General features: G+C 46.1%; 1 long non-coding RNA gene across 2 annotated transcripts in view; it reads left to right on the top strand.

The window, feature by feature from the left end:
• Window positions 1-4,903: 4,903 nt before the first annotated feature.
• LOC147688828 (uncharacterized) overlaps window positions 4,904-13,956 on the top strand; it is a 28,201-nt gene continuing 19,148 nt past the window's right edge. Inside the window, exons 1-3 of one of the 2 annotated variants that reach the window (XR_015300562.1) lie at window positions 4,904-5,558; window positions 7,240-7,375; window positions 7,589-8,793. This is a non-coding gene — a long non-coding RNA (uncharacterized LOC147688828). Of the gene's footprint in view, window positions 5,559-7,239; window positions 7,376-7,588; window positions 8,794-13,956 lie in introns of those variants that run through there. The other variant, XR_015300563.1, reaches the window with a different exon arrangement.

Genomic DNA, 13,956 nt, shown 5'->3' with positions numbered 1-13,956 from the left:
TGTAAGTCGCCTCGAGGTAGGTCCAATGTACCCCCATGGGCAGGGTGCACTGTATATGAAAGGTAGGACATGCGCTGGTGTGTGTGGCATGTCCTGATAGTGAATTTAATTTATTTTTATTTATTTTAAAAGTTTTATAAAGCGCGAACAAGATCCTTACGGATATCAGAGCTCTTTACATACAGAATGGGATAAAAAGGCAAGGAGTAATAATTAAACAAAACATTTTGTGCAAAGATGAGCAAATTGTTACAAAAAAGAAACAAGGTAAGGTAGCAACGGTGCATAGGTGGTCAATATACATAGTCACAGGAGGAAGAGTACTGAGTTACGAGATTACATTAGTCAAAGTTCAGGTAACTTTAGCTAATAGGAGAGATTTTACTTCTTTTTTGAAGGATGCCAAGGATGAGATAAGTCTGATTTCTGGAGGGAGGGCATTCCAGATCCTGGGCGCCATCCCTGAGAAGGAGCATTTATAAGTTTTTTCTTGTGAAATCTCTGAGGTTTCAAAAGAAGATTGTCTGCACTTCTTGTCACTCTTGAGCCACCCGAGATTGTCAGTTTCTGAGCGAGGTAGCTGGGGGAGTTATGGTGTATAACCTTGTGGGTCATGCAGGCGATTTTCAGATGTATTCTAGCTTCGTAAGGCAGCCAGTTCAAAGCTTTTAGATCAGGAAAAATGTGTGAAAGTTTTTTTGAGCCCGTGATTAGTCTGTCTGCAGCATTAATAGAGGCTTTTATTGGTGCGGTTGTCGATATGGGGAGACCACAGAGGGCAACACTTCCATAATCCACTCGAGGGATGACTAGGGCTTGGACTGCAGTTCTGAAGTCATTGAGAGGAAGGAAAGTTTTCAATTTCCGCAATGTGTTGATTTTGAAATTAGCTCCCTTTGTTGCATTGCTGACGTGATGATGCATATTGAGATTGCAGTCAAGGGTTATGCCTAAAGATTTCGCTGAGTCCACAATAGTAGGTTGAACGTTGAGTGCAATGAGATGGTTAAGCCAGGACTGAGTGAGGGGGACTTTGGTGGGAGGCGCTATTGAGGAATTCCGTTTTTTGAAGGTTAAGTTTGAGGTGACTCTCTGCCAGCCAAGTCTGTATGTTCCTAAGCATTGTGTTGAGTATTTTGATGTCATCAAGGGTGTGTATTTTAAGGTAGAGCTGGGTATTGTCTGCGTACATGTGAAATTGAACATTAGATGCTTGAAGTAGTGCGGTAAGTGGTTCCATGAGTATATTGAACAGAGTAGGGGAGAGGGAGGATCCTTGAGGGACACCCAGTGTTACAGGAACTGGTGTGGACATAGTATTGTTAATCTTGAATTTCGCTGGGGACGCACTGAGGTAGTGCTTGATCCTTGTGTGCGCCACCCCATTGCTACAGCCTGGTCCTGCTGGATGGCAGATCGGGAGTGGAATGGCAGTGACCTGAAGAGCGACCAGAAGGCGCGCTACTGAGCGGAGGTACCCGTATACGATCCTTGGTGCTCCCCTGCGGTGGTCGCTGAGTGCCTGGTCTGCTGGCTCTGCGTAAGGACAGGATGTCGAAATCCACTCAGCCTAATAGTATCACACAGTATACAACCCAGCGTCTGCCGTCGCAACGGATTACGGGGCAGAGAGGTCAAGAGGAGTGCGCAGATGTGCCGGCGGAGCCTTCCCGGGCGGAGTTGCTGAAGGCCATACAGGGCTCACATTCTGCGCTGGAGCGGCAGATAGAGACTGTATCGCTTGATGTCAACCTTCTGCGAACGGATCTTCGCAAAGTGGCGGATAAGGTATCGGTGGCTTCCCTCCAGAAGACAGTCATGCAACTCACCTCTATGAAGCACGCATTGGAACGAAAAGCTGAGGACGCGGAGGGTAGGGCGCGCCGCAGCAACATTAGAGTCCTGGGTGTGCCGGAGCGATTGGAGGCGGGGAATGCCGAGCGCTTCCTGGAGGACTGGATTCAGACTCAACTGTGCCCGCATGGGCTATCAAATGTATTTGGCATCGAACGAGCGCATAGGGCCATGGTACCCCCCGCACCCGGGGGAGCCTCCTAGGGCATTGATTGTGAAGATCCGGAACTATATAGTCCGGGATTGCATTCTGAAGGCGGCGAGGTAGACAGAGTCTCTCACCATTGAGAACAGCCACATATGCATCTATCCTGATTACACCCAACAGGTGCAAGAGCAGCGAAAGTCCTACCTGGGAGTCAAGCAGAAGCTCCAGGAGATGAAGCTACAATATATGCTGTTATATCCTGTCAAGGTCAAGGTGATATCTCAGGGCCGGGCACATTTCTTCGAATAGCCCGCTGAGGTGTGGGAGTGGCAGGAGATACAGGGGTGACGACATGCCCACGGGAGAGTGAGGGGGGCCCCGTGAGACCTGGGGGAACCATCCCCAGAGACGACGATGCGGAAGGCGGAGCCGTTGGGACCTTCCTTGGCAAGGGATGGTCCAGAGTCCTCGGGCGCATCCGCCCCTGGGGACGTGTTGGTTCCAGATACCCTGCAGGACATTGTGCCAGGTACAGACTCTACGGCTCCGGTGATCGCAGAGACTGGAATGTCTGAACTGCTGCAGGGGACGGCTCTGTCGTAAGGTACTGTTGGAGTGAAGAGTGTTGTGCTCTGCTTTGGGGGCTTCAGTGCTGGGCCTTGAGTTTGTATGAGGTACCTGGGAGCCGTGCTGTTCGAGCTTGAATGACGGAGAGGAGCGTAGGATCTGTATCCCGTTGGAACGACCTTATGTGGCGGTGTCTGTCTTTATTTTGGCTGGGGAGGGCCCTGCTTTGGGACTGATACCGGCGGCCAAGCCCAGGTTCATTCCTGTACGTCTGGGTCCCATGGGGAGCTAGAAGGGGGGTGGGTGGTGTTTGGTTGGGTGTGTGTGTGTGTGTGTATTGGATGGGACGAATAGGGTGGCTGTGTACATCCTGGCACCAGCAGGGGGAGGGCAGGATAGCGTGTTTTGTTGTTGCTGTCATCTTGCTCGTGGGTGGGGGTGGGGGTAGATGTTATGGGGGGGTTGTGGGGTGGGGGGGCTTGGGGGGTTGGTGGGGTTGGGAGGGGAAATTGTTGCTGGCATCGAGAGTACTGTGTTTCTGTTATTTGAATGGCTGATCAGATGGGCTAGGTCCCCCGGCCTGGATGCTGGTTGGGCCCGTGGGTGGCGGAACACGCCGTATGTAATATATGTCCAGGTTGGGCGTGATCTCCTGTCATGGGGTTTAAATTCTTAACTTGGAACGTGCGTGCATTGGGCACTTGCACTAAAAGATACAGGGTCCTTTCATTCCTCCGACGCCATGGCGTCTCCATTGCGTGCCTCCAGGAGACCCACTTGAACGAAGAGGGTGCCCAGAAGCTGTCCTAAAAATGGCGGGCCAGATGTTTCATTCATCCTATTCTACCTATGCCAGGGGGGTCCTAATCTGGGTGGCACCTGGGGTTCCCTGTGCCGTGATTGTGTAACAATAATAAATGCATGGGGCTAGTGGCAGACTGTATGAAAGGAAGGGCTATTTGTATTTAAAGAATGTAAATCGAGAGAAGATTTCTGGTATCTACAGTCCAAAGACAATAGAAATAGAGGAAGGACTGACAACCTTATTCTATGACATAGATACCTTTGGCTGGGGAACTTTCAGCAGGGTACGTGGCTCACTGTGTATGTGCAGGGGCTTTGAGTGAGTTTTGACCAGGGTTCAAACCCCAGGTGGGGAAAATCTTTTTTTATTTTTAATTTTATTTCTAAATTCCACAAATGAAAGCTGTGCCTTTGTAATAGACCCCCTAGCAGTATCTGGGAGAAATATGGCCTCTTTACTCATAGTGCATGTCAGGCATTGATAATGGCATCCTGTGTGGCACGTGGATAGGGGGGACAGGTTTGCTATGAAAGAAATTACTTATTTAGTGGAATGAGAATTTAGGGATGATTGTGTAAGCATTGGAAATGCATGGGGCTAGTGGCAGACTGTATGAAAGGAAGGGCTATTTGTATTTAAAGAATGTAAATCGAGAGAAGATTGCTGGTATCTACAGTCCAAAGACAATAGAAATAGAGGAAGGACGGACAACCTTATTCTATGACATAGATACCTTTGGCTGGGGAACTTTCAACAGAGTACGTGGCTCACTGTGTATGTGCAGGGGCTTTGAGTGAGTTTTGACCAGGGTTCAAACCCAGGTGGGGAAAATCGTTTTTTTTTTTTTTTTTTAATTTTATTTCTAAATTCCACAAATGAAAGCTGTGCCTTTGTAAATGACCCCCTCGCAGTATCTGGGAGAACTATGGCCTCCTTACTCATAGTGCATGTCAGGCATTGATAATGGCATCCTGTGTGGCACGTGGATAGGGGGGACAGGTTTGCTATGAAAGAAATCACTTATTTAGTGGAATGAGAATTTAGGGATGATTGTGTAAGAATTGGAAATGCATGGGGCTAGTGGCAGACTGTATGAAAGGGAGGGCTATTTGTATTTAAAGAATGTAAATCGAGAGAAGATTGCTGGTATCTACAGTCCAAAGACAATAGAAATAGAGGAAGGACGGACAACCTTATTCTATGACATAGATACCTTTGGCTGGGGAACTTTCAGCAGAGTACGTGGCTCACTGTGAATGTGCAGGGGCTGTGAGTGAGTTTTGAACAGGGTTCAAACCCCACCTCGGGAAATTATTTTTTAATATTATTTTTATTTTTTTAAACAATTTATTTATTTTAGCAGAGTGAAACATAGTCCTTTGGAAATGCTCAACTGATAATAATGAAAGACCAAGTAGAAAATCTATGGCATATGTCACATCAGATGTGGCATATGCCACATGACAGAGTGACACGTGTCACATGCCAGACTTGGGCTCCAACCCCTTCTCCCGGAGGAAGAAGGCGAGGAGAGAGCTGGGCAACGAGAGGCGGTCGTGAGAAGAGGTGAAACGAGCGGAGAGCGGAGGAGCGAGGAAAGCGGAGAAGTGAAGCCTGGAGGCCAACGTCCCTGTGAAGCGCCGGGCCACACTCCCGAGGGAGGAGTGTGGCTGTCACAGGTACGGAGACGTTTGGCGACCTGGGTGGGGAGAAGGGGAGAAGAACCTCCTGTGTAAATAGCCCGTGTACAGACCCATAGCCTTTCCTCAAACCTTCCCCCCCTGTATATCCACCCGATACTACCATCATCCTGTGCCTGACTTCCTTCCCCTGTCTTCAATCCCCGTGATCCGTACACCTTTTTCCTCACAACCCGTCACTAGCGCCCTTTGTAAAGCACTACTCAGCGGTGTCCACTGCACTCCGGGCTACTCTAAGGGCGTATATTGCTCTGACTGTACATGACGGCGTTCCCTTTTTGTTGGGTCTCTTTTGGGGCTGGACAACGCCAAGAGTCCGAGGGAGGAACCAAAGAACGCACCATCGAAAGCTGAAGAGGAATCCCCGCACCTAAAGAGTCTTACAGGGTTGACACCACGGATCCGGCACACTTCGCTAGAGAAAGATTAACATCACGCAGCAGAAGAGTCTTGTAAAAAATAAAACCTGCTTTACCTAAGAAAGGTCTGTTACTAACCCCACGCTACAAACATGTTGGTTTTTTCTGGGTCTCAAAATTCAGTGATATATTGGACCTGAGGCACCTATAAGAATCAGACATTATAGCTGCGAGTTTTGATAGATAAGCCATTGATATTGTAGGTTATGAGTCTGTGGAATTCGAGTCTAAGGGGAGATTGGCTCAAATCAAGGTGTATGTGGCTGAGAGAGGTGTGAACATGCTATAATGGAGGAATCAATGGAAGTTGGGAGTAATTCTCAATCGGAAAAGTTAAGAACCTGTGTTGCTGGTTGCAGACAGAAGGGATGAAAGTGGGGTGATTGCTCAGTTTTCTAGTGTGTTTGCTGATAAATTCGGAAAATTAGCGACAGCCACCCACCACCCATTCTCCCATGTTGAGACACAGGTTCTGCTAATACAGCATCTATGTAAGTATCTACCGTTCACTCCATTACGGTTCCTTTCCAGCCTTCTGGCTCCGTGACATATTCTAATTATAAGCCACTATATGATAATATGTGTCAGTATCAAAATGGTTCGGCGCTCAGGGTTTCAATAATCTTGGGGGGCCGAGAATAAAAACCGACTCAAGACTTCATGTGACAATTACGCATTGTATATATATCTATATTCTTAAACTATACTGGGGCCGTAATAATTGGGTTATTGGCTCCTCATATTGATGCAGCTTTACGGGAGGATTAACAAATCTGAAATATGCGCCGGGATTAAATTGCTTGGCGTAGTAGTGAATGTACTGCAATAAAGCTTGGACTTGAGTCCGTCCGCGACCCCTGAGGAGGAGGAAACGTCCGCAGGGGCTGCGGCATTCCCTCTGAGCAGATTAGGATGTGACCGCCAGGGTGGCGGTCACATCCTCTATCTTTAACATTGCGGCGGGTGTAGCTTCAAGCTGCACCCGCCGCAAGGCTAAAAATGCATGCATCGCATTTGCATGCACAAAGCGGCAGGCACCACGCAGTGCCTGCTGCTTTGCGCACGCAAATGCAGGGGGGTACCATAGGTACCCCTGATGTGCACCCCCCAATTTCCAAAGTGAAAGTCCGTATGCTTTTCCATGGCAGAAAAGCCGCCGCGGAAAAGCATGTCTTTCCCACCATCCTAATATGGCTGGCGGTGTCTGTTAGACACCGCCACCATATTAGGGCTCTTCCGCCGCGGTCGTAATGCGACCGCGGCGGAAAAGCGGCGGACGGAATTCAAGACCCACCAGCCATCCTAATATGGCGGTGGGTCTTTGGAGGCTCCGCAGCGGTTTTTCAGGCATTCTTCGGGCCGGCGGTGGCTTCCGCCGTCCCGGAGGATGCGGAAAAACCGCAATCAGAATCGGCCCCATAGTATTTTTTTAATTAAATGTTTATTATTTACAATTTTACTTTAGGCACTTCAGCTTTTTACACTGTATGCTTTTCGAGTTTGGATTGTAGCCCGAACAAGCATTCTTTATTATAGGTAAAATCGTGCTTATTATACTGGGTTTAGGGACAAGTTGGCGTGGATGGGGTCTGTTGGAGCTATATTAAAGGGACTAAACATATGAACCTTGAACCCTGACAGGCTCTATGAAGCGCATGAACGTTTTTGTTGAAATTATTGTAAACACTATACCAAAGTGTATCTATGGCTTCGACGGTTTGATTAATGTTCGCTTATACTTTGCAGGCATAGGAGACATAATCTGTCTCTGCCTGCTGTCACCATAACCAAGGTGGTAAGCTTCGGTGAATAATTAGTGCAACACACTGGATGACTAACTTCGTTTGCTCGGGTCGAAACTTGGAAACAAAGATTTGACTTGGTAGGTGTAATTATGTTCTTGTATACAATGGAGGGTTGAATTGCAATATGAGGATTACATTGTATCTACAAGGATTTGATTAATTGTTATATTCTGTTCGGGTGACTAGGGAATGGGGTTTTTCTAGTCCAAATGTTTATCTCCTTTTCCAATATCTATATGTGATGTCCATTTCTCCTATTTATTTATTTATGTATTTTTTCAATTTGTAAGGCGCTACAGCTACCCAAAAAGGGTTTCCCGGCGCCGAGACACAGCTGGAAAGAAGTCAGGAGAAGTTATCTTGAGATGGTGTATGTCCAACTATTAGGTTATAATGTTATTAAGAATCATTTCTTCTGCAAGGATGGATTCATACAAAGAACCAGGTTTTAGTGGACAAATGAGTAATTATTGTGATATTACTAACAAGCAAGAATTTAGCTTGTCACAAGTAGTGTGCAATAAATAAAAGGGATAGGTGTTAACTTTGTTAACAAATGTGAACAATTTGTGGGGGTTGAGTTTGAAGAGTGGGAGTATTTTCACTCTCCCATAACAAGTCAGGCTCTCCTGTTTTTAGCAATGTTATTAATTGTAGGTGCATAATTAATTATATGTGTATTTATTTATATGTATTTCATTACATCATATTATACATGTGTTTTTAAATGTGTTTTACAGCCCTAATGAAGTTCTTCCTATAGAACGAAACACGTTGGCTGTTTGGTGTACATTTTTTGATATTGAAAAGAAGAATAAAGGACTTTGACTATTTTCAACATTGGATGGACATTTGTACAGTTATTTTTTGTGGACTTCTTAAAAAGGTGGTGCAACCTACAGTTGGTGAAGTGTATTTTGGTTGTTCTAACCGCCCCAGAGGAACGGCGGGGGCAGTGGAGTTGCACACAGTGTGAGCATAAGGCTCTGTTGTTGGTCTAAATAAGGAGGGATATTTTACAAAGATGGAGGTGCATCACAAAAACTTGTTTTTGTATAGGTTGGCTATTTCCTTTTTTTGTTTTTATTAAAAAAAAATACAACATTTATTCCCCTAAATCCCCCCCCCCCCTTGCACAGGACATGAAAAACGCAAAAAATACAATCAAGTTTCGATTTTCTAGGACATTTCTGTATCTCAGGTTACAATATTTCGGCCTTGCAAATTATAATGGGTAACCAAGAGCATCAATCAAAACAGCTGGAAAAGAAAAACTGTGAAAGAGGATCAAATAAACATAACCCATGGATACAGCGTAGTTAATATTCCTGATTTACATTGCACACCCGCCTGGAAACCCTATGGAAGTTCTGTGTTTCCTGCCACCCTATTCTTCCAGTCTGTTATTGGTTTCCAGATCTGAAGACCAAGGGATCTGTCCTTCTTCCATTTTCTAGCATATAGTGCTTTTTCTATGTTGTATATATACAAAAGCCTGGCCAACCATTGCTGCATAGTGGGGGGGGGGGGGGGGGGGGGGTGGCTTATCTTGCCATGCCGAAGCTATGCATAGACGAAATACAGCCATGGCTACAAACAGAAAGTTCTCCAGCTGTGGTTGCTCTCCAGTCCCATCCAATCCCATTAATATTACTTTGGGTGTCATCGTTAACTTACAATTCAGCGATCTATCTAAAAACCCTTCGATTTCTTTTATCAGAGGAACCAGGTTGGGGCATTCGCCAAACATGTGCACTATGTCTCCCTCCTGGCTATCGCATCTTGGGCATGTTATCCCTTGTGTGCCCCCCCACTGTGCAATTCTGGCTGGAGTGTAGCATAGCTTGTACAGGGTCTTATAGTGCTGGGCTTGCAATGAAGAAGAACAGAGAAACTCCTGTCCCATCTGTAATGACTTCTCAAAGATCCCATCCGTAGGTTGGCTATTTCCTTGTTACTTTGTAAAATACGAAAAGTTGAATCATGCCGTATTATGCTTAATGTTTACATATGTGTTAATCAGGTATGGACAATTTATGAAATGATAAATTCATAAAAAGAGTAGGGACCAAGTGTCAGATATTGTTTGCTTCTGTTAGGATCTTTTGGGGTTCAGCACAAGTGCTTAGACTAGGACGAAAATAACAGATCTATGCGGAATAATGACAATGAAACTGTGGATATGCCTAGCAGGTAGACAAGTATATTGTTTAAACTTAGTGTATTTCTGATTTATCATTTAGATTTTTAAACTCTGTTAGTCCTGAAGAAGGTGGAAGCATCAATATGTCACCGAAACGCTGCGTCGACTGTCTTTTTAAATAAAGTTGATTTAAAAAAATATTTTTATTGAAAACAAAACAGCTTTATCAAAAGACACATCAGGTATTAGTGAGAAAGAAGTGGTCTTCATACATTAAATGAGTATAGTACAGCAGCCATTAATGGGAAATACTACAGTCTACCCCCAGGTCATGCCCCAACAGAATATAAGCGGGTCAACTAATCCGCTCCTCCCTCTTCTCTAATCCTCCCCTCCCTGGCCATTTCTGGGGAATTTCTGATAGTGCAGGAATTCGCCATCCCCCATTTGAAGTTCGACTGGAGAGTCGTGAACTCCACCACCTGCCCCCTCCTCCATATGTCCCCCAGCGTATCTATACCGATCAGGCTCCACTGTCGCAGGTCACGGAGTTTCACCACTTCCCTAAGGAAGTCTACCTTCCATAAGGGCGTTTGGGCCGTAAGCCTCCTTCCCCATCCAAGCAGTTTTGTTGCTCGCTTCCATACGTCCACCACTACCGCCGTTTGGGGAGGCAAGGATTGGTCGCACCGTGGTTTGGAGTAGAGAGCTTCTAAGTAGGAGCCCGCCCCTAGGGCCATTCGATCCACTCGGTATGCCGGCTCCTCCTGTGGGGCTAACACCCATCCATTGATATTAATCAGCTGTGTCACGCAGTAGTATAGGCGGATGTCGGGTACCGCCAGTCCCCCTTCGTAGGGACCCCGTTGCAATTTTGAAGAGCAATCCTTGGACATTCCCCGCCCCACAATAAGGAGTTTAAATAAAGTTTTTAATCGAATTTCCCTGGATTGTAACCTCTAGTGGGGGGAGGGTTTTATGAGGATGCACTACAGCTACATACAACTTATAATGTATTTTATGTAATATATTTGAATAAATAATAAATTGCTTTGAGAATTTTTAAAGTAATTTTATGTTCTTTGTCTCATGCTAGATTATGTGGTAGTATTTATACAGAAACCTGTGCAATAAGATATCCAATACTGATATAAACACTTGGTCCTACGTTTTGGAGCTTCTCCTTTTGATATTAGATTATAGGGACTTTTATTTTTGCCGTTCTATGTGGGTATATGTACACACACACACGCACACATACAGTACCATATTTCACTTGCCACAGCACCTTACTGCATGCGCAGCAGTTGCCACAACACTAGATTGCTCCAAAAACACCTGCCACAGCACCAGCTTTAAACCCAGAGCACTTGCCTTGGCAATGGAAGGCATCCACATCATTCTCCAGATATAATCCCATATCACCTGATAATCATGCAACCCCCCAAGCCCCATGGTGGCACAAAATATAGACCCACTGCTTTTTCATGCTTTTGCCTCATTTATTACTGCTTTCTTCTTCCTCTCCCCCTTTTTTCTGAATGCTTTTGCCTTGTTTTTTTCTGCTCTCCTTCCAATCTCCCTGTTTTTTGGAGTCCTTTCTCCTGCTTTTGTCTCTTTTTTTTACTGCCTTGTCCTTCCTCTCCCCCATTTTCCTGAGTGCTTTCTCATGCTTTTACCTAATTTATTACTGCTTTTTCCTTATTCTCATTTTTCTGAGTGCTTTCGTATTCTTTTGCCTCCGTTTTTCTGCTTTCTCCTTGCACTCTCCCATTTTTTCCTGCTTTTTTCCCTTGTTTCACTTCTTTCTCCTTCCTCTCCTCCATTTTTCTGAGTGCCTTCTGCTTTTGCCTCGTTTTACACTGCTTTTTCCTTCCTCTTCCACATTTTTCTGAGTGCTTTCTCAGGCTATTGCCTCATTTTGTTTACTGCTTTTTACTGCTTTCTCCATCCTCTCTCCTATTTTTCTGAGTGCTTTCTCATGCTTTTGCCTCATTTTTGCCTGTTTTCTAATTCCACTCCTCTGTGTTTCTGTGTGCTTTCTTGTGCTTTTGCCTTGTTTTTTTCAGCTCTCTCCTTTAACTTCCCTCATTTTTCTGAGTGCTTTCTCCTGTCTTTGACCCGTTTTTTTTACTTCTTTCTCATTCCTCTGCTGAATTTCTTTGAGTGTTTTCTCCAGCAATTGCCCCATTTATACTGCTTTCTCCTTACTCTACCCGATTTTTCTATGCTTTCTCATGCTTTTGCATCATTTTTTCTTGTTTCCTCCTTCCTCTCCCCCATTTTTCTGAGTGCTTTCTCCTGCTTTTGCCTTGTTTTTTTACTGATTTTTCCTTCCTCTCCCCCATTTTTCTGAGTGCTTTCTCATGCTTTTGCCTTGTTTTTTACTGCTTTCTCCTTCCTCTCCCCCATTTTTCTGAGTGCTTTCTACTGCTTTCACCTCATTTTTTACTGCTTCCTCCTTCTTCTGAGGCTTTCTTGTGCATTTGCCGTGGTTTTTTCAGCTCTCTCCTGCCACTCCTCTCATGTTTCTGAGTGCTTTCCCTGGATTTTGCTTTGTTTTATGCTGCTTTCTCCTTCCTCACCCCATTTTTCTGAGTGCTTTCTCGTGCATTTGCCTTGTTTTTTTTCTGCTCTCTCCTTCCATTCGTCCCATGTTTCTGAGTTGTTTCTCCTGCTTTTGCCATTTTTTTTACTGCTTTTTCCTTCCTCTCCCCCATTTTTCTGGGTGATTTCTCATGCTTTTGCCTCATTTTTACCTCTTCTCCTTCCTCGTACCCTTTTTTCTGAGTGCTTTCTCAAGCTTTTGTCCCATTTTTACCTCTTCTCCTTCCTCGTACCCTTTTTTCTGAGTGCTTTCTCAAGCTTTTATTTCATATTTTCCTGCTCTCTCCTTCCTCTTCCCACATCTTTTCCGAGTGCTTTCTCCTACTTTTGTCTTGTTTTTTTACTGCTTTTTTCTTCCCCTTCCCCTCTTTTTCGGAGTGCTTTATCATGGTTTTGCCTTATTTTTTATGCTTTCTCCTTTCTCTCCCTCATTTTCTGAGTGCTTTCTCCGGCTGTTGCCTTTTTTTTGTGCTTTTTCCTTCCTCTCCCCAATTTTTCTGAGTCCTTTCTCCTGCTTTTGACCCGTTTTTAGGTCTCCTCCTGCGAAGTCTGCGCTTGCGCAGTCTTGCAGGGGAGATCTTATGTTTTTCAGTAAGGGGCTTAAACCTAAACGGAGGCCAGCCATTGGAGGAGAGGGGTGTCACTCCGTTTAAGCCCCGTCTTTTTGGGATTCGGGGGTGTGTTTTTTACTTTCTTTCTCTCCTCTTCCCATTGGCTAAAATTTTACCTTCCAGCCAATGGGAAGGGGAGAGCACGAAAAACACGCCCCGAATCCCAAAATGAGGCTGCGTTTCTCCGAGGCATTTCTGCATCGCCTCGGTGAAAGATGGTGGTGCTTCAGCCCCTTCCCGTGCCCGCCCCCGTTTCAGCCGACCCGGTCATCAGAGGCGTGTATTTACAGTTGCCACTCGAGTGTTTGAGAGTAGGTGGAAGTAAACTGACACCCAGTGGTAACTGTTACAGCCTTGGGGCGCGGCGAATAAGTTGAAGTGGGTGGTAGTTCCACCTCTGCTTTTCTCTTCCTCCTCCTACAGTGAGTCATGCCCTCGACTCTGTCTGCCCGACCTCTCTTTCTTCCTAACCTTGCCATTGGCGGTACTGCCGCCGACCGGGGAGGAACGGACTCTGCAGCAAATAGAATCAATGGTTCCTAGATGGTGACACTGTCGCTAACATCTGAGAGAGGCATGCAGCGCAAGTCCCCGGCTTTCCTCCTCGGTGCTGGCGCTTGATTGGCTGCAGAGCGATTACGCAGCTTTGTCCCTTTTCAGGTTGCCCTGTGGGCGACACCGCCCCCTCTGCTCTCCTCCGGGGAAGATCCTTGGTTGGCAGTCACGCCCAGGACTCACGACTACTGTAGCACCAGCAACCCGCAGGCTCTACACACAGCTCCAGCCATGCCTCTGGAGTTCCAGCCGTGCACAGGCCGTGCCATCGGCGGCGACCACCCCTGCTTCATCATTGCCGAAATTGGGCCATTGGGCCCCACTCTAGTCTCGGCTCTCTTTGACTCCGCTGCCACTCCAGAGTACCCCTCTCTCTCCTCCACAACGTGGAGAGCCCTCCCCGCGTGCCCTTTCCAGGAGCAGGGAAATAAAAGCACCCGGCTGCGGCGCTGCCCCGATGTCGAAGAAACGCAAAGCCCCGCATTAGCGGGGCCTTCCAGCTTAGGGGCCGGTGGAGCCTCGGCGAGAAGCGAGGGCATCGAGGCAGGTGAGAGGGGAGCTAGAGGGTTGGGCACTGCTGGAGATCCCTTAATTACATATATACGTATTGAAGGTAAATTGCTGTTATAGGGAATAATGAGGATGGACGCATTTACATTTTTAAAGCACTGATTTCAAGACAGATGGTTAAGGTATAATAAATAAACCCATGGCACAGCCATGAACAAATACAAAGGTAGCG

The sequence above is a fragment of the Lissotriton vulgaris genome, chromosome 10 (genome assembly GCF_964263255.1).
Source record: "Lissotriton vulgaris chromosome 10, aLisVul1.2, whole genome shotgun sequence".
NCBI classification, from domain to species: Eukaryota; Metazoa; Chordata; class Amphibia; order Caudata; family Salamandridae; genus Lissotriton; species Lissotriton vulgaris.
This window is presented reverse-complemented; position numbering and strand designations above follow the sequence as displayed.